At 35.4% G+C, this 27223-nt stretch overlaps 1 protein-coding gene and 1 long non-coding RNA gene across 2 annotated transcripts in view; one reads left to right on the top strand and one right to left on the bottom strand.

Moving 5' to 3' along the window:
• The window catches only part of pdlim1 (PDZ and LIM domain 1 (elfin)), a 579513-nt gene that overhangs the window by 126694 nt on the left and 425596 nt on the right, over positions 1-27223 (top strand). The window lies entirely within an intron of this gene.
• LOC147841084 (uncharacterized) lies at positions 15822-18697 on the bottom strand. The gene is made up of 4 exons (XR_015505523.2): positions 18655-18697; positions 17765-17804; positions 17522-17666; positions 15822-16154 (listed from the first exon to the last, which is right to left on the bottom strand). It is a non-coding gene; the product is annotated as an uncharacterized LOC147841084 (long non-coding RNA).

The following is a 27223-nucleotide window of genomic DNA, read 5'->3' as shown; positions in this document are numbered from 1 at the left end:
AGATCTGAGGATCTGTACTGATTTTCGATGGCTAAATGCCAGAACTGTAAAAGATGCTCATCCTCTTCCACACCAGTCAGATGCTTTGGCTGCTCTTGGAGGGAATGCTTTCTTCTCAACTATGGATCTCACCTCAGGGTTCTATAATGTTCCGTTACATGAGGATGATAGAAAATATACTGCTTTCTCGTCACCATTTGGGCTGCATGAATATAACAGGATGCCTCAGGGCCTCTGCAATAGTCCAGCAACGTTCATGCGCATGATGATGTCAGTCTTTGGTGACAAGAACTTCACAAGTCTATTATGCTACCTTGACGATCTCATGGTCTTTGCTCCCAATGAGCAAGTTGCACTTGAAAGGCTAGAGATGGTGTTTTCAAGACTCAAGGCTCACAATCTCAAGCTTTCTCCAAGTAAATGTCATTTCTTAAGAAAATCTGTTAAGTTTCTTGGCCATGTCATTTGTGCAGATGGTGTCCAAACAGACCCTGGGAAAATAAAGGCCATCACAGATGTTAAAGCAGTTGATTTGATGGGTGCTGATGGTGTCACTCCATGTCATAAGAAAATCAGATCTTTCTTAGGTATGGTATTATATTACCAACATTTTATAGAGCGATGTTCTGCTAAAGCCAAACCTTTGTTTGATCTGATTTCAAAAACAGACACAAAAGGCTGTAGAGGCAGGAGGAAGAAACTTAACTTGAAAAATGTTATCAAGCTTACACCTACAGACTGGACTGACAAATGCCAGAATGCATTTGAGACATTGAAGGAGGACCTTCTTACAAGCGTAACGTTAGCACACCCTGACTTTAACCGTGAATTCATTCTAGCAATAGATGCCTCATTTGACGGTTTAGGTGCTGTTCTCTCACAAATTCCTGAGGGTAGCACTAGGGCCAGACCTGTGGCATTTGCTAGCAAGACATTGTCACGTTCTCAGATCAATTACCCAGCTCACAGACTAGAATTTCTTGCGCTTAAATGGGCGATATGTGACAAGTTCCATTATTGGTTGAAGGGCCGCCATTTTACAGCTTGGACGGATAATAATCCCCTCACCTACATACTTACCAAGCCAAGACTCGATGCCTGCGAGCAACGCTGGGTTGCTAAATTAGCCTCGTTCAGCTTTGACCTGAAATATGTGCCTGGCACAAAGAACATTGTTGCTGACGCGTTGAGCAGGGAGCCTTTTGTTCAGTCAAGTGTGACTCACCGTCTTGTAACGGAACCTTACCACTCTCTGCTAAATCAAGTGAATGGTGTTGTGGACCAAGTTTTGCAGGATTCTTTTCGACTTACCACTAATTATCAAGTGTTCAGTCCTGCTGATGTTCCTCCTGATGGGACTGGAGTTAGCAGCGACGACCAGATGATGGCAGGTACTTTGAGCTCACAAGATGTCACTGCAGTATTGGATGCTCATTGTTCTGGTGGTGTTGGAGAGATGATGGGCTTGGAATCCATTCCAGACATAATCAATGTAGATCAGACTACTGCGCTCAATGCAAGCACTTTGTCAGCTGCACAAGAACATGATAATGTAGTGAGGAGAGCAATCTTTTATGTTCAGCGACATAAGCGTCCTAACAAACATGAACGTGCTAGTGAGTCTCGTCCTGTCTTAAGGCTGCTTAAGAACTGGAATAAACTTACCATCAGGGACGGCATGCTTTTCAGAGTCAAGAGAGACAATCGCATGAACAAAAAGCTGTATCAATTTATTGTCCCAGATTCCCTGAAAGGACGGGTTCTTCATGGTCTGCATGATGCGGCTGGCCATCAAGGTCGCTCCAGGACAGTTTCGTTGGCCAGACAAAGATTTTTCTGGACAGGAATGGAACGCGACATAGTGAATCATGTTAAGACCTGTATGCGATGTATCGTGGGAAAGACCCCTGAACCAAAAGATCGTGCCCCTCTTGAGAACATACACACCACGGAGCCATTAGAGCTCATCTGCATTGATTTCTGGACAGCAGAGCAGAGTGATAACAAGAGTGTGGATGTTTTGGTGGCAACGGACCATTTCACTAAATTAGCCTACGCTTTCCCTTGCAAGAACCAGTCTGCTAAGCAGGTTGCTTATCATTTGTGGAAGGGAATTTTCTGTGTGTATGGATTCCCTAAGCGTGTGCATTCAGATCAGGGTCCAAATTTTGAGAGCAAACTGATTAAGGAGCTACTAGAAATGGCAGGTGTCAAGAAATCACACACCACTCCTTACCACCCAATGGGGAACGGAATCACTGAACGCTTCAACAGGACATTAGGAAACATGATAAGAGCTTTACCTCCCCAGTCAAAAGCCAAGTGGCCACAGTCTCTTCAGATGCTAACATTCTGTTATAATTGCACTGTTCACGAGACCACAGGCTTTGCGCCTTTCTATTTGATGTTTGGGAGAGTCCCACGTCTTCCCATCGATGTGATGTTCCAACATGTTCTCCGAAATGACACTGTTGTTAAGTATTCTGATTTCGTATCTAGACTTAAATGTGACCTTAGTGAGGCTGCAAAAATTGCACAAAAGCACACTTCTACTGAGCAAGCTCGGCATGCAAGGATTTACAATCGGAAAGTGAAGGGATCGCCCTTGTATGTTGGTGACAGAGTCCTTTTGGCGAATCGTGGTGAGCGTGGCAAACGGAAAGTTGCAGACAAGTGGGAGTCCAATCTCTACGAAGTGATGTCAGTAAGGTCACCAATCAATGTATATCGGATAAGAGACACTGAAACAAACAGAGAAAAGACTGTCCACCGAAATCTTTTGCTCCCTGTTAACTTTCTGTGCAATGATGATGAGTCAGATTTACCATCTCAGTCTCCCTCAGTTGAATCAACCTCAGACTTACCTGATGATCCTGACAGTATTTCAAGGACCGCTCACTGGATTGTGCAGTCTGATCAGCATAGCTGCCCTGACATTGACTCTGAATCAATAATTTTGTCTGAACCTCAGTGTTCTTTAGTCGTTCAGCATTCTGATTCAAAGGCAGATTCTGATACCTGTGATAGCTCAGTATCCGCTCAACAGGACTGTGAAATGATAAGTAACATTCCACATTTGTTGGATGAAGTACTAGTTCCAGATGTAGACTTAGACCAGAGTCCCTCACAGCACTCTTTGACTAGGCCAATTTCACCTCTTTCAAAAGTAGTCAATAACCCTGTTCCGGATACAGTTAACCCTGTAATTTGCACTCAACCAGAACACATTCAAACAGACATGATTAGAACGAGGGCTGGTAGGACCGTTAAACCTCCACAAAGATTGATCTGTGAGATGAACAATCAGTTTGTACTTGATTCATCACCATCTGTGATTTCTCTTCTTGATGTAGTGAAAAATCTCTTTCGTGGGTAAATGAGTTGGTTTCATTTTGAGCTGGAATTTTCTCTTTAGTATAGTCTGAATTTAATTCAATCCTTGAATTGCGTATCTAAAGGGAGGTGTTTAAGGCATCTCTTTAGTCTGTGTTTAGTCTGGATTTTGGTACCGGTCCATTCTTGCATACCTCTAATGGAGGAATTTTGTAATTGATATTTACGATGAGAAGTGTCAAGGATATTCCCGTTTTTTTGTTTATTTTTTTCTAGTTCTTGTGTTGTTAAGCTTTATTACTGTACAGGCACTGCCCCAGTTTAGCATAATTTAAGGGGGGTGTATGTAACGGAGTAAATAAGTGTGTTAAATAATGCCTAAATGGGGACAGCGCCCTCTAGAGTGTGCGTGATGTAATAAGTGCGTGGAGTAGAGACCGCCCACAGCAGAGTTAACGAAGCATTGCTGTGGAGGTGGTCATTTTCTTTGAACCAGCAACTATTTACACGCGCTGTCTGTCTCCATTGTACAGTGTACAGTAAGAAGACAGCCCAAGCAAGACCGTCACACATGCTTGTGAAGACTTGTGGGAAAACATAAAGTCATTTACATACACAAGCAAAAAAATGTATTTACTGTACTGTACTGTAATTTTGATTTTTTTTTTTGCACGTAAAACACATACTGAATAAGTTGATGGTTCATTCTGCTGTGGTGTCCCCTAATAAATAAGGGACTAAGGCAAAGGAGAATAAATGAATATATGAATGAATGAATGAATGAAAATTAGTTATTCGTATCTAAATGTGATCGTTGAGTAAAACTATTTAGGAATTACTATTTCCGAAAGCTCCTGCAGCAATTTGTAACTTACAAATGATCAGATCGCAATTAGACAATTTGAAAATGTGTGGACCTAATAAATGATTCATTGATTAAACATTTAGATCAGTTGAATTAAATGTTGAAACAAATTCAATTTAATTCATGTTTATTTATATAGTGCTTTAGCACAACGTAGATTGTGTCAAAGCAGCTTAACATAGTTCTAGCAAACTCCAGATTTCAGAGTTGAAATTCAATTTAGTTTAGATCAGTGTGGTTTAAATTTCACTGCTGAAAGTTTAAACACTGTAGATCCAAGCAAGCCAGTGGTGACAGTGGTGAGAAAAAAAAAAAACGTCACCAATTGACAAAAGTGAAGGAAAAATTGTTAAACTAAATGATAAAATTTGAAAATCAAAAGTTTATTAGTGATAGTGTTATGAAAGGCTGTTACTGTGAATTAAACATTTATTTAGATGAAACACTTATTTTGTGAAGTGAAATAGATTTTTTGAGATTGTTTATTGTACTAAAACAATTGAAAATATGTTGAAATGTTTGAAAAAAAAGTGCACTTATGACGATCTGTTGTGATATAAGTACTAAGAGTTTTGAGAATGCACTTATTACTTGTGAGTATTGTACCAAACCAATTTAATTATTATTATTTTTTTTATCATTTTTTTCTATTTAAGGTGTTTTATTTTCTAAATAGTAAAAAAATATTAAAATATACAAATGGAAAGGCCCTGCTTGTCTATATTTAACTCTGATGCACAAGTTAATGTTTCATGCGTGTTAGTTTTGGTTGTGTGGGTTATACAACAAAACAAAAGGCTTCACTGGACCTAATTAACTTAATCAATACAAACAAGATAAACATTTAGTTAACAATTTTTGCACCTAATCACCTTTACAGTCAAAAATATAAAAAATATAAAACTATGTTCTAAACCCTTTCATAGTACTTCCCAGAAACGTACACCTGGTAGATTTGTTGAAATTTCAATAATGTTCTACTTCCAAACTGTGTGCGCCACATACATCACGCTCCACCTGCTCGCACGGAGGCTGTCTTTCCTCTCCGTCGTCACACTTTTTCAGCGATGTCTTCTCTCGTCTCTTCAGGGTGTTTCAAATGGCTGAGCTAGTCAAATTTACCCACCTGGCTATTTTTCAATAGAGACGTCTCTTTATTCTGCTCAGAAAAGCAGCGCATATGTCTGGCTGATTCTTGTTTTCCCTTTCTCACTCTCTCTTTCCTCTCCTCCTCTCTCCACCTTTCCCTCTTCATCAGCCACTCTATTTTTCTCTTTCCTTCCTCCCTTCCTCTCCACTGTTTTCATATGCAGAATGGCTATTGTGAGTTAGTGGATATCTCTCTTATTCACGCCTCTCTCTCTCGTTCTCTGCCTTCCCCATGCGGCAGAGGTACGAACACGAGCATTACAGCGGAGTGACAATATCCCTCCTTCAGATAATGCCATAAATGAGGCAGAATTTACATACAACACGCAGCATGCCGCTCTCCGCTTCTCGGCGTGTCGGGGTGTTCAGTGTGCAAAAAGAGCGCTGCTCTGCCAGCGCCGGCTCTGAAGAGGCTCTCCAGCGGGACAGCCATTAGAGCCATCTCAGACTAATGACACGAGAAACGCTAGCACAACGCCAACTTCCCCTGCCCGCCTCACGCTGCTGATGTTAACTATGCCCGCTAATACCGTAACTTCAACCCTCAGCTTCCCTCTCAGAGTTAAAACACTCTCTTACGCATACGGGCTCGACTTTACAGGCTATTACCTGCAGATTAGCCTTGTAGCGTGCAAAAGCTCTGTCACCTACATGCACTGAATGCATGATCTAGTTTTTTTTTTTTGTTTGAAATTAATAAAATGGGCAAGTACAGTACATGATTAATTAAATCTACTGAAGTGTACATCTCTTCCCCATGTGCGTTTTGTCATAAACAGAGAGAAGTAAATCTGGCTACTGGGAGTAGAGTTGTGTTGTGGAAGTAGCTTAAAGTATAAAGTTAGTTTAGGAATATTGACAGAGGACCATGCTAAATGGCTAATCAATTGTTGTTTTAAAAGGGAAACAAAGGGATTCCTTACATCCCACTCAACAGGTGTGACATTTTAAATATAACCATAAAACTTTAACTGAAATGTATGTAAATTTTTAAATCTGTGCAAAGTCTAAATTTACAACTTAGGGTGCTTTCACACCTACACTTTTATTTCGGAACCTGGCACGTTGCCCCTGTTAACGAGGTTCGTTTGGCATATGTGAATCCAGCAATCGCGTTTGGATCTGCGCCACAACAAACTGCCCGAGATCACCTGAATGAGGTGGTCTCGGTTCGATTGAAACAAACTATGGAGCAGATCAATTGTAGTGAGAAAGCAATGCAATCCAAGGAACGAACCAGGCTATACCACAGTGTATTATTATGGTTGTGTAAATACACATATTTACGACTATAAGAGAGAATTATCAGTAGGGCGGGATGTCATTCCTACCAGAAAATGTGCATTTCATGTGCATGTCAAATACGAAAGTGAAAGCATGTTGACTATATTGAGAGCTGTTTATCTGTTAGGAAAATTGACCGAACTGCAGTCTTGGTTTACCTGTTATTTCTCTCTCTAATGTAAAGTCTATAATGCATAATTCTAGCCAACAGCCATTCAAAACTAAAGAGCAGCTTTTCGCCTATATGTCCTGTTGCTCATATTCATAAATTAAATTAAGGACGTATGACAGCTGAGCGCACTCTGAAAAATAAATTGTGAAACTCTTACCAATGTGAGGAGAGTTTACTCGTGACTTGTTTTAGCTTCTTTGATCTGTTTAGAAACTTTGCCGTGTGAAAGTGAACCGCACCAATTGCATCTATTGAGTACTGTAGCTAATTATTTTGAATGAATGCTTAATTTGATACCATTAATTATGTTATAGATAGTGATTGGTCATTGGCATTACAGCAACAAAGCAAGGTTATGTGATGACATGGCTCCTGATTTGTTCCATATTATTTGTTCATTCATTCATTTTCCTTCGTCTTAGTCTCTATTTCAGAGGTCACCACAGCGAAATGAACCATCAACTATTCCAGCATATGTGTTACACAACTGATTTCCTTCCAGCCACAACCCAGTACTGGGAAACGCCCATACACACTCATTCACTACCGCAAATAATTAAATTCACCTATACTGCATATCTTTGAAACGTAGGGGAAAGCGGAGCACCTGGAAGAAACCCATGTCAACAAGGGGAGAATAGGATAGAAAACTTTTATACTGTATGCAAAGTTCAGAATCTCACTGGAAAACGAAGGTTATCCGAATACTTTTAGCACATTTTGTTATGCATATTGTGAATTCTAACATATTCTGTTTTTTACTGTTATTTTAGCAACCATATAGTTTAAAAGTTGGTGATTTTTAGATGCAGCCAATATGTACATGGTTCTCACTAACTGCATTTAGACTCACACAAAACACAGAGCCGAAAGCACAACCAAAACAATGTCCCTTTATAAAATACATGTACTTTTGTTTATTAATCGCTTGAGAACCAAAAGTTATATAGTACTACTTCAAACTGCAACTCCGAGTTTTAAAGTTCATTCGTCCTCTTTTGCATTCGTCCTCAGGGAAAAGCTGTGATGTGTTTCTGTATTTGTTTGCAGCTTTGTTGTGCGTGTCACTCTAAATGGAGTGGTGGCCTAAAACAGCGCTTTAGCCCACCTGCACGTCACACTCAGTGTAAGCCGAGAGAGACCTGCTAAATTAGCTCATTGCCTGATTGATGCATGGCTGTTGACTTGCCAGGGCACTGCAGGTGGAGGACTGGCTTTTTAAAGCATCGTGCTCTTATGTTGGGTAATGGTGCAGATTGGCTTGAACTATGCAAATGGAACAGAACATAGGCAGAGTTTGGTACACTGTTTATTTTTGCTGTCACCCTGCTAATGAGGGGTCCTCGCCCCAAAACGATCTGCTCACTGTGACCCGCCCCACTGAAAGTAACCCTGGTTATACAACAGATGAAAGCACTTTAAAAATCACTCTGTACATAAATGATTTTGATGCTCTGAGTGATGCACTAATTTGCTGTATTTTTATCACACACAAAAAAAGACACACGACCTGACATTTATGAACTACCATTATCTCATGCTAGATTTTTTACAATTTGCTCACAGTCCTTTCAAACCCGCAAGACTTGTTTTTGGAGCGCATAAGGTGATATGTAGAAAAATGTGCTGGATATTGTTTTACATATAATTAAAGTAAGCTAATGTGCACAAGTTTTAATTTAATTTCCATGTTAAATCGATATATGTAATCTAAGATTTTAAAGATTCTGTACAAGGCTACTAATACTTTTGTATTTTTTTGTAAACATCCTTACATCCTAACTGTTTTCTTTTATTATAACATTATGTTATACTTGTATAATACCCACACTGGGGGTGGCGCAGTGGGTAGCGATGTTGCCTCACAGCAAGAAGGTTGCTGGTTTGAGCTTCAGCTGGGTCAGTTGGCATTTCTGTGTGGAGTTTACATATTCTCCCTGTGTTCCCGTGGGTTTCCTCCTGGTGCTCCGGTTTCCCCTACAAGTCCAAAGATAGGTAAATTGGGTAAACTAAATTGTTTGTAGTGTATGTGTGTAAATGGAAGTTTATGGGTGTTTCCCAGTGATTGGTTGCGTAAAGCATATGCTGTATGGGTTGGCAGTTCATTACATTGTGGTGACCCTTGATCAATAAATGAATGAATGAATGAATGAATAAATGAATGAATTACTCACATTAAATTATTTGTGGTAAGTCTGGCAAAGTTCAAACAGGTAGCAAACAGAAGCATAAAGGTAATCCAAGATCATAATCAAAAACAGGCGAATGGTCAGTACAGGTGGCATAGAATCTATACAACACGTTCTCACTCCCAACTCGTCATATACTGACGCTTGGTCAGGAACCCTCGGCGTAAGTTATTGACGCACAGGGTACCCCTTTAGCGTCATATTTAGACGTGCAGGGATTCCCTATAGAATCTGTGCCTGAGCCTGGGGTGTCATAGGGAGACGCTGGAGGCTCGTATAATTACCAATAGATGTCAACGCAATTTTTAAAACCTGATTTACGCCTATTATCTTAGTTTTCTTATTTTAAAAATATGTTATTTTTATTTTGTTCATGAAAAGCGTCTGTAAACTGGGTCGAAACTACTGTATGAATAAACTTCGGTCCACGTGATATCCCTTCACGGTGAGTTTAACGCCGCTCTGCTATTGGTCAAACTGCATCAGCGGTGAGTTCTCAGATGAGTTCAACTGTCAACATTAAATATTAAGTTAATGCTGAATAATGTATTTTTATTGGAGATTAGTTGGTGTTTTTAAATATGTTATCATTTACTTTATATTTAATGAGTGAAAATATATTCGGTTGTCCAGTTTAGGGTAACTATGTCTAATAAAACTTTGATTCATTCATATTATTTATTATTTTTTTACTTTAAAAAATATTACATTTCAAGTACTAAGTTTAAAAATGTTTTCGGCTGATCTTTTTCATTTTAAATTATTTATTGAAGTTGGGGTCATTGTATGTGGCGATCTATTTTTTACAGTCTATGCTCGCTATCCCAAGGTTCATTGCGATCCCAAGGTTCACTGCGGTTTTCCACAAGGTAAGTAAAAAGTAAACAAATAAAGACGATTTGTTGATAAAGCATGTACTGTAAACTAGCGATGTTATCTAATTACATCAAGTTCATTTATTAAAAACATATTTTTCTCACATATAACGTTGGTCATGCATTAGAACAATATATACATTTTAAGATAAGGAACAGTGTAACCAGATTGTTGTTTTCCACAATAGAATTCGTGCAAAATCTATATATAATATGCAACTCTAATAATACAAATGTATTCGTAATTGTTTCAATATTAAAGAACATCAAGTGTTTCCAAAGGTTTATTGTAAAAACAATTATTTTCCATGCCTTTAAAGGAAAAAAGGCAGAAATTTTGCCTGTCTGAGCACATTTTATTCATTGTACAACACAAAACTAAACAAAAAAACAGCTTAATCTACCACACACACACACACACACACACACACACACACACATATATATGTGTATATATATATATATATATATATATATATATATATATATATATATATATATATATATATATATTCAGGTGTAAATTATAAGGTGTTCACTGTTCAGATATGAATATTTTTTCTTTGCTCTTTTCAGGTTCTTTAAATTTCTTTAAAAATCCAATTTTGTTTTCTAATAAGCAAAAAGTAAAATCACTTTACCCATGTTTATATGTTAAATTGCACTTGTCTCTCTCTCTCTATCTCTGTTAACACATTTGTGTTTGTTTGATTAATTCTTGTGTCTTTCAGCCTGTTTCTGCCTATCACCATGAGTGATTCCTTTATACTCAGATTTATCATCATGATCTCAATTATAAGCTCAAGTCTTGATGACAACTTGATGATCTGCAGGAAGCACCACCATGTAAGGAAGGCCAAGACCACTCTGGAATCAGTCAAGGGTTAGTGAAGTTTTTCATTCCATGTATATTAAATATCTACATTGTTTAGGCATATATGATTGTTTGAGATAAAATGCATTTATTCTTTCACTACTATTGTAATAACAGAAAGAGAAGCATTAGTTTTACTATTACTATTGTTTATGACAAACATTAAAAAACTACAGCATAAGCTCACCATTTTTTTTCTTTTTCAGAAAGTATTTTGTTTTGTCTAATTTTATGACACCTTATAGGCCATCAACTGTCCACATTGGGGTTTAGGAAATTAAAAGTCTGCTTATGCTGCTTGTCTACTAGTCTTAGGATAAGTTAGAAATGTTATAAATGTACATTTTTTGTTGTTTTTATCTGGTACCGCTCATAGGAACTCCAATCTTCCCAACTGTGAGAGAGCCTTGCTCCAGTGACTGTCAGTGTGTACTTCATTGTTTCCATTAGTCCCTGTATCTGAAGACCTAGGTGACAGTGGACTAGAGTCAAATTTTGTTTTTATTTAAACTAAGGCATACTGATGGCCTTTTTATCTCAGATTAGGTCATGCAAGTATTAATATATCCTAAAATATTTTTATATTCTTTCCATTGGTGGAAAAGATGTTGGTATAATTATTTTTAATGGACTGCTAAGATCTCAGCAGACATTTTTCTTAAATGGGAGTCTGTGCAATACAAGGTGGATAGTATTTGCAAGGAAGAACCCTTTATCTGTCCTGCTTCCATACCAGATATACTGCCAATTTAAGTAGATATGAACCATAAGCATAACCATTTCAAGAATGCACAAGGTACTTTAAACTGTATGTGTTGAAACTAAATTAACAAGAAAACAGCTCTTTGATGTTCACCTAGTAAAATTAGATTAGAATATAGAAACTGTTATGCACTTGTTCTGTACTGTTTCATTCCTTTTTCAAACACTGGCATTTTTGAAGGTGTATTTACAGCTAAGGATTAAGGATTGACAGGAAGATTTGTGGACTACATCAACTAATGACACTACCTCCAAAGAGTTGCAAAAAGCTGTCCAAAGTTTCAGCACCATCTTTAAGCCCATGATTTTAGTGTGTTTCATGCCTAAGCACATGAGTTTTTATCTGAGATAGATGAACTATATGATTATCTTAAACTGATCTACAAGTAAATGCCAAAACTTATTGGTTTACTTATTTGTTTGTTTGTTTGTTTTGTATATGTTAACCAGGTGAAATGGAGTGAGGCATACAAGGATATGCCTGGTTTTACTCTTGGGAAGGAGGTTGAACAGTGCAATATTTCTTCTATAGGATTGCAGTGACCAGACATGCTACTGTAACTCTCATGGTCATGTGCTGGAATTAGCAGATATTCAACAATTTGGCCATCTCGCTGACCTATTGATATCAGAAGGTAACGATATCCAGTAGAATTTGTTTTAGTTGTTCTGTAACCTATTTGAATAGTATTGTGATTTTTGATTGCGTATCATTGTAGACCGCAACAGCTCTGCAAAGCAAGTTGCAAAACAGAATCCATGAAACTGGCAGTGACCGGAAACCAATTGGAAGACTTTGGTCTGTGATGTAGAGGAGTGGGCAGAGGGTGAGGAAATTCTTATTAATATTACATGTAGTCATGAAAAATTGTAACTGTTACTATTATTGTCATTTTTTCAGTAGCAGAAGCAAAGACAACAAAAAACAGAAGTGATGTGGATGTCTTCGTCATATGGCATGGTATGTACACTAGACTTCTGTCAGTGTTGATTCTTTAAAAGTTGACGTATAATCCTTGTAATACAACTTTCTTTTTATAAATATATTTCAGACTCTGCTGACCCAGCAACAAAGAGGAGGGTGTTCAACATCATCCTGCTAGTCAGGATTCTTCAGGAGAAGCAGTGGATTCTTGTGGCAGAGATGGCCAACCACTATAAATACCTTTCAACTCATCCTGGTTCTTTCAAAGAACTTTCCTGCTTGTTTGCTACTGAAAAGTACTGGTATGTATTTGTATTATTTGGCACAGACATAAGCATAAGGTTACCCAGTCCAAAGAATATTAATATATTTTTATGCTGTTGTGTTCTTCTTTTAAGATTCGACATGTGGCCTAAACGAAGAGGGGTTAAAAGGTCTATAAATCATCATTCTCAGAAAGCAACAAAATAACTGAGAAATAAACAACAATACGATGGTGCAATCTAGAGGCCTGCAAGGTACCTGCAAGTTTTGACTGGAGCAGAGAACATAGATTTTTTTAAATAAAGCTCCAGCTGATGAGTATGACATTGACTGTGGATTTTCTTTTACTGTAATCCAGAAGAGGATGACCTTAACCCTGAATCTAAAGCATGTAATAAAATCTGTAAAAATAAAATAAAATTTTCATCATCTATAACCAAATTGTTGTCTCTTTTTTTTAAATACATAGATATGTACAGTATGTAAGCATTCCTCTAAAATCAATCAGTGTTGTAAATTAAGAGCATTATTGTATGCCTTACAACATATAACGATTTAAGGAACTGTATATTAAAATAAAATTATTACATTAAATGACAGTAAGAGCTTTTAAAATATAAATTTTATGATAAATTTAATTTTTGCATATACTTAGCCAAAAAATGTACATTATTATGGTCCACTGCTCAGATACCTCCAGTCAATATGTGGCTGAGTCAGGCAACCAGACTTCTACCTCTGGAAAAATTAACCTATGATTCACATCAAAGATCTGATGGATCCATTTGGTCCTCATGGATTTTTCAAAAAAAAAAAAATAAAATAATAATCTCCTATTATTTTTGTCCTTACTTTGAAACATTTGTATTCATTTGTTAGAATGTCTAACAAAAAACTGCTGCACTTGTGAGATTACAGTGCCACTGTTGTTATTCTGAAAATAAAAATTAACTTTGTGTAATGTTTTATTGAATGCAAGATAAAAAAATAAAATATTTTCCAAGAGATGGATTGCGGCTGGAAGAGCATCTGCTGCATAAAAAAACATGCTGGAAAAGTTGGCGGTTCATAGCACTGTGGCGACCCCTGGTTAATAAAGGGACTAAGCCAAAAAGAAAATGAATGAATGAAAATAAAATATGTGTTTTTAGTAGACATAGAACTACACAGTAACTTAAAAATACAGCACAGAACTATTTTACTTCTAGTTTAGATGATTTGAATGTTTGCATTTTTATTTTGTTGGTTAATGGCTATGTATTTTTAATCATTTGTAGGTTTGAACTATACGCAGCATTTGAAAGGATATCTTTTCATCATTGTTACCTCATTTCTCAATATTTTCATGATTGTTACAATGCAGCAAATCTTGCAATCATTTGATCATAAAGAAAATAATTAACAAATTAACCCACATGCAGGACAAAGACATTATGTGGAATCATTATTAAACAAGTTCATTCATTGTCATCAAAACATACTGTTACACAAACAGTTGAAGATTTAGAAAGTAAAAATAATCAGATAAAGAGTGTTTTTTAAACAAATACATGTCTTTAAAAAGGTTTTATTTATAAACATTTACATATTTTTAAAGAGCTTTTATCCATATTTCAAATAAAGTGAAAACAATTAAACATCACATGATGACCATTAATGAAACACACTTACAGAATTACATCCACACATATTATTCTGAACTCATAATATTTGTGATGAACATAAATCACTATTGCTAATAACTTGTGATTAAAGAAGATACAAATGTTTAGCTTATTTTTACAGCTTTTTTTTTTTTTTTTTTTACCACAACTGTACATGTGACAATACAATTTCTTGTCCACGTTGAAGATAATACATCTACATAGGTTAACTGCCCTTTTACTCAAAGGGGATGAGTAGAGCCCCGTAGAAAAGGAAAAAGTATTCACATTTCAAACGAGAAATGAGTGAGAGAATATCAGCAAGACTATTACCTATGCTATGTTCAATAAATAATGTTGGATATAATAGTCTGATATATACTAATCAAGTCAATAAAAGCTGTTTAAAAAAATACTCATTGTAAAATAACACATTTATGCCTGGCTTTCATATATGTCATAAATATATGCACAATGACCATATTCAGATAGTCTTTAGTTCATTAAAAATTGTATTTGTTCCGTTTTATTACAAAAAAGGCTTTAAACTACATTACCCACAATCCTTTGTCGCTGTATAGATGGGACGGGAAAGACATGGCGCTACAAATTGTAGTTCATTAAAAGGTGTAGTTAGGGTTAAGTTTAGGGTTACGATCTTGGTTAATCGGTAACTATTTGAAACACAGCGATAACTCATTGATAAAGGACACTGTTAGTAAAGTGGCAAAGTTAGCAAAACATAGTTAGCAACACGAAGGATCTTTTAATTTGGCTTTGAAGTTATAGTCCAATCACAACGTCGCAATCTACGTCACACTTTGTCTCTATTTGGTAATCTTCCGGCTGAAGGTAGATTATAATAACCTTATAATATAACTTAAATATCAAAATGTGCATTAATATTACATGTTATTTATTGTCTTATTAAAAATACAAATGTGTATTTACCGTGAGATTCCTTTGTGGGGGTAACCTGATGTGCAAAATGATCATAGTAAAACCAGATCATAGGCAATATACTAAATTTGAAACGAATAATAAAATAATAAAAAAAAAGCTTCATGTTTAAAAACATTTCCAGCATTTCCTCTAACTAAACCATGCATCATGTAGGTATACAAATATAAATATATGTCAAACTTAAATGACAAATATAGTGCCCATTAAATAGTATAAATAGTAGTTCATTGTAAATGAGTATGCAAATAAACACAATACATTTTTAATGAAACATTTATAATTTATTTATAATGCCACAAATAAAATAAATAATAAAAATCACGCAAAAATGCAAAAACCAAAAATATATATTTTATAACAGTTTTTAATGCAATAATATATTACCATACATATATAAATGATTAAAAACAATTATAATTGAAGAAAATGTATATTTTGTATTATTATTATTATATTTATTTTGTAATATTTATTCATGTCATACATGTGGTATGTCAAGCTGAAGTAAAACTGCACTGCAAAAAATCTTTTCAAATGATGCGTTTATAAATGCCATTATAATAAACAGCTTTCACAACAACAAGTCAAGTTCATGATAAATGCAAATTATGTTTATAATAACAACTTTTTGAACTTAAACATCAAAAGTAGAATAAGTTCAAAACATATTCAAGTATTTACTGAAGAATAGCAAAAACAATTTTTACAAAACACTGAGAACCAAAGTGTGCTTGGTGAGTCCAGGTGTTTATGCTGACTAGACCGCCATATTGCAATCCGGTTAGCATGAGGAGACTTGGGCGTAAAGTGTCAGGAATTCCTGGAGGGCTCCCAAGTGTTATTCCAGATTTTGCCACTGTAAAGTATTAGAAGTGCACAATACCATTACTGAACAAAGAATGAGTGTTAGGTTTCATTTAGAAAGTTCAGTGATATTTATTTATATATGTAAAGTGTCATTACACCTGGCACTCTTGAATTAACTGTATAATAGGTTAAACATTTCCAGCATGTTTCCATGTATTCCAAGCAGATCTGTCAGTTCTACACTCAGAGATCAGGATAGTGACTGCACTTCTCATTATGAACACCCTTATCCTTCTCATACATTTTTATCACCACTGATGTCCACTGCTGTAGTTTTCATTGAAGGGAATGCTGACACAAATTCCAGCATGTTTTTTAAATAGCAGAATATGGGTATTATTGGGCCAAAACCTTAAAAAAATATAAGATGCAAGATTTGAATCTTGATGAACATATTGTTAATTTACTTCTTGCAATTTAAAACACACATCTCATGTTTGACTCATCAATTATATGAAAACTACAACAGCATACTGTGCTCCACCCTAAAAATATTTCTAAATTATAACAAGCTTATTGCTTTACAGGGCTAAACATTTATTTTATGCCTGCATGATTCACTGCTTTTACTGTAAACCATTACACTCTTAACCCAAACTAGTTGACTTTATTCTAATAAAGTCAACTAGTTTGGGTTAAGAGTGTAAACTGCATAGAAACATGTTGCCTTAAACCCTTTATGTTTTTACACAAGGTGAAACTAAATAGCCAACTTTAAATTAGCCTAGAACCTTTACAATCTTCTTGAACTTACAGTAATATTTTAATTCAAGTATGGCTGTTAAGTTGTACCTTGTATAAAATGTAAGTGGTTTAAGCCACTGGGTTTTTTATACAATTTTCTAGTAAAGTCAACTAGATTGGGTTAAAGGAATAGTTCACTATTTACTCTCCTTTAAGTGGTTGTAAACCTTTTTTAAAAACTTCCAAGTTACTTTGTGTTGAACATGAAGGAGTTTTTTTAAAGAAAGCTGAAAAGCTGAAAACATTGACATACATAGTAAGAAAAAACAAATACTATGGAAGTCAGTGTTTGCAGGTTTTCATCTTTCTTTAAAATATAAATTTTTGTGTTTAACTGAAGAAAGCAACTCAGACATATTTGGAACAAGTGAAGAATGAGTCATTAATGACAGAATTTTCCTTTTTGGGTGAATCTCTTTAAGAGTATACTGAAAGAAATGTCCTACTCAATGAAGCTAACTTCAGCTGCATGTGTAGCCCCATGAGTACTTATCTAGCAATCAAAACAATGATCACATCAGTCCCATTTTAGGCCCTTTATATCATATTGGCCACAGAATGGACTACTTAGTGTTGCAATAAAATTTAAAAATTAATAAAACTATGACTTACCACACAATACAAGACAAACAGTGAATTTTCAGCTCTGCCTTTGCTGTACACAAGATGAGGTTTCAGCTTCAACACTGATCTTGAGTGGGGCAGTTGTGCAGCTCTGTGAGGTTGTGACTGTTCAGATGCAGTGCTGTGAAAAGTTCTTTATTAAAAGAAAGTACATTCTTTTAAAAGCTGTACATAATAGCAAAGAAAATACAATGATTTTAAATAATGATTAATTCTGAACAAAAACCTTACCCTTAGTCAAGATGAATTCATATGTCAAAAGTTTCTGCATCTGAAATGAATAAAAACAGATGTGACATTAGTTAAACCCACTTAACTACTAGATACATCAGTACTGCATTAAGCAGTTGTAAAGTAATGTAAGTGTAGTCCAAAATGAGCCTTAATCTCTTTAAGATAATGATTTAAAAAAACATTGCTTGTGTTAAAAACAATCCAGCCACTTGTAATACATATGATCAATGGTAAATTTCTGAGAAGGTGCAAGGTAATCCTTGAGTTTTACCATTACCATCCTGACTGACATAATATTTGACAAAGAAGACAGCTTGTTGTGCCTCTTTACCACAATTTAGAGATGATAGATTCTTTCTTTTATTAAATAAATTGGTAAAGGCCAAATTATACTGGTAATAGTGTATGATATTCATTATGTGACATACATCAGCTTAAGTTATACTTGAGCTTTTGTTATGCTTACATATATATATGTGTGTGTGTGTGTGTGTGTGTGTGTGTGTGTGTGTGTGTGTGTGTGTGTATGTGTGTGTGTGTGTGTGTGTGTGTGTGTTAAGGCATGGAAAATAATTTTTTTTACAATGTAGCCTTTAAACCTTTGGAAACACTTGATGTTCTTTAATATTGAAACAATTACGAATACATTTGTATTATTAGAGTTGCATATTATATATAGATTTTGCACGAATTCTATTGTGGAAAACAACAATCTGGTTACACTGTTCCTTATCTTAAAATGTATATATTGTTCTAATGCATGACCAACGTTATATGTGAGAAAAATATGTTTTTAATAAATGAACTTGATGTAATTAGATAACATCGCTAGTTTACAGTACATGCTTTATCAACAAATCGTCTTTATTTGTTTACTTTTTACTTACCTTGTGGAAAACCGCAGTGAACCTTGGGATCGCAATGAACCTTGGGATAGCGAGCATAGACTGTAAAAAATAGATCGCCACATACAATGACCCCAACTTCAATAAATAATTTAAAATGAAAAAGATCAGCCGAAAACATTTTTAAACTTAGTACTTGAAATGTAATATTTTTTAAAGTAAAAAAATAATAAATAATATGAATGAATCAAAGTTTTATTAGACATAGTTACCCTAAACTGGACAACCGAATATATTTTCACTCATTAAATATAAAGTAAATGATAACATATTTAAAAACACCAACTAATCTCCAATAAAGATACATTATGCAGCATTAATGTAATATTTAATGTTGACAGTTGAACTCATCTGAGAACTCACCGCTGATGCATTTTGACCAATAGCAGAGCGGCGTTAAACTCACCGTGAAGGGATGTCACGTGGACCGAAGTTTATTCATACAGTAGTTTCGACCCAGTTTACAGACGCTTTTCATGAACAAAATAAAAATTACATATTTTTAAAATAAGAAAACTAAGATAATAGGCGTAAAACAGGTTTTACGCCATCAGGTTCAAAATTGCGTTGACATGTATTGGTAATTATACGAGCCTCCAGCGTCTCCCTATGACGCCTCAGGCTCAGGCACAGATTCTATAGGGAGTCCCTGCACGTCTAAATATGACGCTAAAGGGGTACCCTGTGCGTCAATAACTTACGCCGAGGGTTCCTGACCAAGCGTCAGTATATGACGAGTTGGGAGTGAGAACGTGTTGATCTATAACGTGAGAACAAAGTCAAGGATCAAACACAGACAGACTAGACCAGATTGATGCTTCGTAATGCTACAGGTTAACAGTAAACGTGACTCAGCGAAGTGTGTGAGAATGTAAGGTGTATAAATAGTCCAAGTAAATATTCAGTCAAGAGCGTCAGCTATGTGTGTATGTGTGTCAGTGTCTAAATGATTGCCAGCTGTGGCAGGAGTGATGAATGCAAAGACTTCTGGGAGTTGTAGTATCAGTGGCACATGTTGCTCTCCAGTGATCTGCACTGGCTTGATTGCTGGTGATTGTGACAATTATTATTTTTATTGTTGTTGTTGTTGTTATCAATCATTCATTTTCTTTTCGGCTTAGTGCCTTTATTAATCCGGGGTCGCCACAGCGGAATGAACCGCCAACTTATCCAGCACATTTTTTACGCAGCGGATGCCTTTCCAGCCACAACCAATCTCTGGGAAAATTATTATTATTATTATTATATAAAGGGTATTTTAACACTCTAAACATAAGCCAAATATAATTGTACACGAATATAACTGCATTAAATAACAGGTAGCAATTTGAATGATTTTTTTTATTTGACAGCCTACATTTCCATTTACTTTCACTTTATGTAAAACAGTAGCCAGTATGTTCGGTAAATCCCAGTAAAAATATACTTAATAAAAAAATTAATAATTAAATAAAAAACTACATTTTTATTTAATTCGCCATCCCAGTGCCTTTATGTAGGCGAGTGGGCTTGACAAACCACCTGTAGAGGACACACTTTTTTTCCTCTTCATATGCACCAGACACACTTTTATAAGCATCATATTTTTTCTTGGAAAACGTTGTGCAATTCTGAGTGTGCTCCACACAGATGAGCAGGCTGAACAAACCACCTTTAGGAGACACTTGCTTCTCTCTGATGATTTGAAGTGTATTAGACATCAAGATGAATTTTTAATATTAGTCATAATAATGAAGATTAAGGCAAGCAATATAATTTTTTCGAAAAAAAATATGCACTATAGTATTCAATTCATGTTTCTTATATAGTGCTTTTACAGTGTAGATTGTTTCAAAGCAGCTTAACATAGACGTTCTAGCAAATTGGGACTGTGTCAGTCCAGTTTTCAGAGATTAAGTTCAGTTTAGTTCAGTTCAGTGTGGTTTAAATTTCACTGCCGAAAGTCCCAACACTGAAGAGCAGTCCATCAAATCCATCTCATCACTGAAAATGCAGCTACACAAGTCTCAAACCATTCAAGCCAGTGGCGACAGTGGCGAGGAACAAACTTCACCAATTGATGAAAGTGTAGAAAAAAAAACCTTGAGAGAAACCAGGCTCAATTGGGCACAACCATTTCTACTCTGGCCAAACTTTCTGTGCAGAGCTGCAATCTAGCTGCCATAGGCTGGATGACACTGGACGTCCATCATGAAGAAACTGCAGATGTGAGTAGGTCACCGTTGGGTTTTCAGGCTGGCCCACGGGATCACTGTAAAGACTCATCTGTCACTGTGGTTTTTAAGGAATCAGTCTCATGCTCTCCGCTCCTCCATGACCACCACAGCATCTGCTCAGGATATGGCCTGATCAAGGATTATGGATACCTTGGCATAATTTCTTCACAGGTCTACTAAAAAGTTGGTCCTTTAATCTAGTTTTGAACTGAGAGACCTCTGACATTATCGGGAAGGCTATTTCAGAGTTTAGGAGCCATAAATGAGAATCCTTTAATAGACTTTTTAGCTGTTCTGGGTACTACCAGAAACCCTGAGTTTTGAGGTCTTAAAGAGCGAGTTGAATTGTAGTGAGACAAGTTGGTTAGATAAACAGGAGCTAGATTGTTTAAAGCTTTATAGATATTGTAACACACACACACACACACACACAAAATAAATAAAAAATCATCCAGAAGTCATCTTTAAATCACATTAAACAGAAGTCATGCAGGTAAAAAACAGAATTGGCAGATTTGATTGAACCATCCCTTGATGTCATCAGGATGGATTTTGTCATTCTGCAAATTCATGTTGCGCATTGATGGATGCGACCTGCTTTTTGGAGCTGCAGTGTGTATTGTACTTACAGCGCTGTGTGGAGAACATCTTCCTCCCTTCATGTTATTACTATCGAACCACACATCCCATGAAAGCTACCTATTACAGAGTCAATAGAAGCTGCTTATCCACACACACAGATCATTACTCTGGTCGAATTCCTCTCCGGCCCGCTGCTTAATTAAGATACTGCTGCTAGCCGAGCTGAATTGGAGATAAATTATTCCACTGTAGAGGCATACCATAATTCGCCATTGTTGAAACTGAAGGATTGCTGTCAAAATAAAAAAGTTAAATGACCACAGGTAGCTCAATGCGGGCTGATTTTTGACTCGGCCTGACAAAAACAAGAATGATTTTGTCACTGGATGTCTGTCACGGTTGTTATATGTGTGAGGGCGCTCATTGGACGGCAGAACGGAGGCCTTGCTGACTTGTAAGACCAAGTAATGACAGAGCGATGCACGAATGCTCTTGTATATTTCTACATTTCATCCTCTTCGTTGTACAGTAATTGATTCTAGTCGTCTTAATTTCATTCGCCGCAGCAACACCAATCTGACGAGGCCCAAATCTATTATATAGAGGCGATGTGGCCACTGAACACGTCCCATGTGTTCTGAGATTTTGTCAGCAATTCATTAGCAGAAAATTAGGTCATTAGAGACCAAATACAGGATGCAGATTCTGGTGGCATCCTGTCAGTAATTCTCTCCATTATTTCATTTTTTTTTTTTGCCTTTTTAATTAAATGCCCATTTTCCTCCTCTTTCTCATTGTCAACTTTAATGCATTTGCTACCCATGATCTGTTATTAATGCCGCGAAGAATTCAGGCAATGTTTGCAGAATAATATTCCTAAATTGAATCTTTGTTGCATGAATATATGCAAAAATATATTGTGAGGGCTGAGTGCTTTTAAATTGGGGAGATCACTCATGGCTTCACCTTTTCGTGGCAGATAAAGCCATGAGGAGAAGCGCTGCAGTGTCGCCCTACTGAGAGAGAGGGAGAGAGAGAAAGAGAGAGAGACTAAATCACATCCGTGGAGTTTTCTCACCTCTACGCTCTCCATAGCCATTTCAAACCATTATTAGCAGACACAAATGAAATTATCAACATATTACAAGTGTAGTGTTGTTTAAACATTGTTTTTGTTATTTTTCAACACTGTTTATGAATTGATCTGGCTGTCAGTTTATCAAGTAATTCTCTTGGCCGATTGTTAGTCCAAAATAAACATTGATAGGGTGATAAGGACCCCAATGTAAAGAGGAGGGGGTCTTGAGTCACGCTGAGGGGGTTTATTTTGCCATAACACCTAACTGGGTGTTCATTATCTCACTTATTCTATAGCTGCTTTTCATATTAGACATAAAATATTGATTTGAGTTGAAACATTTTATTTTATGAGGTTGCTAGCAAGCGGTAGATTTATATTTAAGAGATATTGTGCAGTAATGTTTTATAAAGGATAGCTTTTCACCACAACAATAATTATGGGGACATGAGACAATGTTTTTAGATTTAAACTATTTAGGTCTTACCTTTTTTTTTCATCTTATAATTGTCAGGATACAGTATGTGGGATTGTAACCTTGAACAAAATAATTACTCTGGCAAGAAGGTGATAAAAGCAACTGTATGCTATTAATAAAGAAGTCAGATTACATATAAAATAAACAAATAAATAAATAAATAAATAAATAAATAAATAAATAAATAAATAAATAAATAAATAAATAAATAAATAAATAAATAATAGAACATTTATTTAAAAAAAAATAATCAATAACTATTGCAGGAATTCAACATGGCAACTGCTGTGTTTGTATTTTATAAGCATGCAAGTAGTTTATGTGCATACAAATATGTCATTATTAAACAAGCTGGACAGTATATATCATGCTGCAATACGATTTGTGATGAATGCATCCATCAATGTATTTTGTACAAAATGGTTGGATGGTTTTCCCTGTACAAAAGGAGAAAAATGCATCTACTTCTATTCACCATTAGGGCATTATTGGGTAAATTGCCATCTTATATTTGTAACCTTTTTATCATAATTGTAGTTATAGTACACGAAAAGTTACAAAGTTTCTAATAGTCAGTTAAATGTCTGATGAAGGACCATATTAAGCAGACAGTCTACAATACTCAATGGACCATCAAAATAAAGTATTACTTATATATATATATATATATATATATATATATATATATATATATATATATATATATATATATATATATATATATATATATATATATTTAACAAAAGAAAGCAAGTTTGTGCTACCTTGAATGACCTAGTTTAAAAAAATCCACAATAAATATGGAATTGTTATCAGCTTACCAAATTCAAAGCCCCCAAGAAGAAAAACAGTTAATTGCAAGCGATTTGTCTCATATTCCGTTACCTTGTGTTATCAGCTTTTGTAATTGGAATCAAGTATTACTGAAAGCCATGTAGTAAATGCTAGTTAAACTGGTTTTGGTGTGTGTATAAAACAATGTTTGTTTTATTTTTTGTAAAATTGTGTAAGATTTTTTAAATTTTGTCAATTGCAACAATTTCTAAAGCATGAAATAGCTGACTAAAGACTATCATATCACAAAGACTTTTCGGTAGTTCATTTTATCTGCAACATTATGATCTTTTAATGCAAGCAGGTCACAATAATGTTTTCAATCTCTCTTAGTGGTTAAATTTGTACAATATTGTACATTTGGACTACAATAAATTCTGCTTCACTCTCTCTGATCTCTGCATTACACTTATGTGCATTTGAAAAGTATAAGCTGTTTTATGAATATGTTAACTAAAAATGGGAACCTTTTTTGTGGTTTCCAACCAAAATAAATGTGGCAGTGAAAAAAAAATCATATATTTAACTAGCTTATGTTTGTAAGTTTGCTTTTGCAATAATAATAATAATAATAATAATAATAATAATAATAATAATAATAATAATAATAATAATAATAATAATAATAATAATAATTGCAATTCATTGTGTTTACCATACTTAATAAATAATGCTTGATGTAGTAAAATTTTCTCATGTCTCTCAGGTCAAAATGTGGCAACATTTTAGTTACAGGCCCTGTGTATGCTTGCGGCTAAAAGAGCTTAGGCAAAACACCTCCTCGCCCCAAAGTTGGCTTTGTTTTACTGTTGTTCTCACTTGTTAGGACCTAATCATTCTCCTTTAGCAGAAAGTCTTGTGTGCGAGAGCAATTTTTTAAACGTGGCACAGCAGCCATTCATCAGAAGCCGAGAGCGTGCTGATTTGCATGTTAAGAGGTTAGTCTCCTGCCCTAACGTATTATTGCAAAGTTTCTCCATTTTGTCTCCACCGTGAAAAACTAATATCCAGAGCAAATATTTCCTTATTCATGCATCCAGATTAACAAGTATAACCACTGCGCCTTTCACTGCATAATAGTCGGTAGAATCAAATTCGCTGGATATGAATTCCAATGTAATATGGCCAATATTTTATGTTAATACAATAAAAATGTAAAGTCAAAATTATGGGCTTATTTTTATGTAAAAGGTATGCTGAAGAGCACTATATTACATATGCACACGTGGTTAAGGCAGCACTAGGGGATAGGCTGTTGCTAAGAGACAGAGCAAGGGAACGGACCATTTCCAATGATGAATTAACTCTAGGAGGAGGGTGACAGTAATCTTTGTCACTAGATGCACTGGCTGTCGGAGTCCTGTCATTTTATGCATCTCATGCAAAACAGATGTACCCATATTCTAAAAAAAAAAAAATCCAAATTCACCCGGCGAAAAAAAAAAAATCATTATACATTGCAAGGGCTGGAAGGCTGTCACAAAGAATTTTATTATTTTTCATCCTTTAACGAGCAGGTAGATTGTGCATATTGTAATTTTCACAGAGCCCCTCTAAATAATTCTGTAACTTTCTCACTGAGAAGTTTTCACTCTGGTGGCTGCTCATTACAATGGCACCATGGCAGGGTCCCTCAATCACGGCGCCAAGAAAACACATACACACGCACACACACACACAGTCATAGGCACTGGCACTGCGCTGCCCCCCACCACCCCCCACCCCTCGCTCTGTCCTCTCCCCATCAATTACACCAGTAAACAGAACAGCACCACATTTTTAGAAGTGCCCATTGTCTTACCCATGGTGTTTTTGTTTGTCTCTTCCTCCGTCGTCTGCATATTGTCTGGCTCTAAACTTAAATCGGAGGGGCTACTCCATTTATAGTGTCTATATGTGTGAATAACTCCACCCTCAAGAATGAAAATATATGCTGGAAGAGACACAGAACTGTGTCTTCAAATAGGAAACACAAAACAAATACAAATTCAATAACACAACAAAGAAAACAAAGATTACTATAGTATTTTCCACTAACATTTCAAGTTTATCATTTCTTTGTGATTATCTGTGATATTTGTTAGTGATGTCTATATTTCACAATTACAAAGAAAAAGCAACTAAAACACTTTATATTTTGTAATGTTTTGAACAAATCAGATTTTGTAATGTTTTTTAATTGTGAATCTTGCTAGCTATACCTGAGTTTTGTTTTTATTTTACACCAAATGTTTTTCAGTGTAGTTTGACATAATGCTAGCCATAATAAAAGTCCAACAAGATCTCACAGTAATTCGTAACTTTTGGATTTAGTGGCTTATTCATATGAACTTGAACAATCTCATTCGTATAATTTATTACGGTATGATCATCCTCAATGACAGTTGGGTTTAGGGGCGAGGTTGGGTGCCACACCTCCTTTTCGAAATCGAACATTTTTGTACAACTTAACATACAAATTAGCCTCTGAACCGATAAAACTTAAAATTGGAATGTTTTCTCATTAGATCAGGCTGTAATTTTTTATTATTGTTGGACTGCTTTTTAAAAAAAGATGGATGGATGGATGGATGGATGGATGGATGGATGGATGGATGGATGGATGGATGGATGGATGGATGGATGGATGGATGGATGGACGGACGGATGGTTGGATGGATGCATGCAGGGATAGATGCATGGATAAATGGATGGATTAATAGATCAGGGGTGCGTTTCCCAAACAACAATGTAACTTGCGACTGAACTATAATAGTATGATGCATTGTTTGGGAAAAGAACGATGTAGTGACGAGTGTTTCTCAAAACCCATAGTTTCTCTGTAGCTGATCAATCGTTTGAACCACTTTAGTTATAACGTAAAACGCCCATGATTATGCTCTAAACGGGGTGGAGTAACTACTTCTTTAGAGAAGAACCCCCTAATTTCTTTTTGCAAATTTTATTGTTTTACACGCACATGCATTTAAAAAAGAGTCCAATACTAGTTTTGGTAAAAACATGCACTTGTTTTCCATATATGTAAATGACACATATAGGGCCTGTGTTTCCTTTACAAAGATTATTGAGAATATTTTATATTCTATTCTAAAACATTTAATCACTTACTAAAGCTAACACATATTCTAATATCATAAATAAATAAATAAATAAATAAATAAATAAATAAATAAATAAATAAATAAATAAATAATTGGGCTATTTATTAAAAAATGAAATTAATTAAGAAAATCCTACTTTAATAATAACATTGATGATGATGATGATGATGATGATGATGATAAAGATTATTATTATTATTATTATTAAGTTGGATATTGTTTTTTTAAGTCTACTTTTACAATTTGACACATGCAAATCATT

The sequence above is a fragment of the Danio rerio genome, chromosome 13, assembly GCF_052040795.2.
Source record: "Danio rerio strain M-AB ecotype USA chromosome 13, GRCz13ab, whole genome shotgun sequence".
NCBI classification, from domain to species: Eukaryota; Metazoa; Chordata; class Actinopteri; order Cypriniformes; family Danionidae; genus Danio; species Danio rerio.
The sequence above is the reverse complement of the archived record's forward strand: the minus strand, read 5'-3'. Positions and strand labels throughout refer to the sequence as shown.